The 1,375-nt window shown below is 30.3% G+C and overlaps 1 protein-coding gene across 2 annotated transcripts in view; it reads right to left on the reverse strand.

Annotated features, from left to right (window-relative positions):
- The window catches only part of LOC106458363 (histone-lysine N-methyltransferase SETD2-like), a 124,804-nt gene that overhangs the window by 10,137 nt on the left and 113,292 nt on the right, over positions 1-1,375 (reverse strand). The gene's annotated exons all lie outside the window — the stretch shown is intronic.

Consider the following 1,375-nt stretch of genomic DNA (forward strand, 5'->3'; position numbering starts at 1 on the left):
AATGCTGTATCCCCACCATCTTCCATGAATAGGTGTAATCACATACATAGCAGACCAAAATATATCTTACAATATATGTATTTAGTATGCTAATGCTGTATCCCCACCATCTTCCATGAATAGGTGTAATCACATACATAGCAGACCAAAATATATCTTACAATATATGTATTTAGTATGCTAATGCTGTATCCCCACCATCTTCCATGAATAGGTGTAATCACATACATAGCAGACCAAAATATATCTTACAATATATGTATTTAGTATGCTAATGCTGTATCCCCACCATCCCAACATCTTCCATGAATAGGTGTAATCACATACGTAGTGTAATCGTATCATTCAAATAATAACATGGTTAGCAAATGAAAGTTATTATTATTTTTTATAAAATTCTTGTTTATTTTCAATCTATCTGATAGCCAGAACCTCTCACTGTTTGTGTTTCTGTGTTGTTTTTATGTTCAGAAAGTCTCGTGTCAACACTTCTTCAAGTTTCATCTATATCACAAAAATGATGTGGTATAATATAAGCACCTTGTTTTTTATTTTCATTTATTCTATTTTTAAGTTACATTATTTTTAATAATGTCAGATATCTATCAACACAATATGAATAGTGGTGCAGGTTATAATTGTACTGATGTTTTTCACTTGGGTATGTTAATTTCCTATTTATGATAGTGCTCAGACAACTTGCATGCCCTATACACCTTACTTTACTCTTGAAAATGAAAATACTGAAATGAATAACATTTGTGTAAGTCTCATAATTAGAAAATAAGTAAAATAAATGTATTTTTGAAAACCAAAACATTAAGTAAATTCAAATTAAAAGACTGCTGTTTGAAAGGGTACAATGTATGATAGTTTTAACAAGGATGTTACTTGGTTGATGGAATAAGTTGTGGAAATGAAGTTTCTTAGATTATTATAATAATTTTGATAAGGAACCACACAAAAGATTAGATAAACTAATCATATTAGTGAAAGTTGAGGAAAGACTAGTCAATTGGATAGGAGAAAGCAAAAGTTGTTAGTAACAGACTCCACTCAAACTTAACACGTATTATAAGTGGAGTGCCTCGGGAGTCAGTACTTGGGACTTTGCCTTTTCTTATTTACATGGATGATATTAATAGGAGCATAAGTAGTGAAGTTTGTGGATGACATTAAACTCATGAGTATTTCTTGATGTATTACAGATTGAACTGGAGTAATGTTATCTGACAAGTGATAATGACTTGGTTTACCATAATTTGGATAACACATTTAATAGAGATGGAAATGAATTTCCATTAGCAGTAGTGAAGGCTGGTATTTCAAAAAAAATTAAAAGGGGGAATTAATAATTTTCTAAAAATTCAATGAC

This window comes from Limulus polyphemus, unplaced genomic scaffold (assembly GCF_000517525.1).
Source record: "Limulus polyphemus unplaced genomic scaffold, Limulus_polyphemus-2.1.2 Scaffold451, whole genome shotgun sequence".
In the NCBI taxonomy this organism is placed as follows: domain Eukaryota; kingdom Metazoa; phylum Arthropoda; class Merostomata; order Xiphosura; family Limulidae; genus Limulus; species Limulus polyphemus.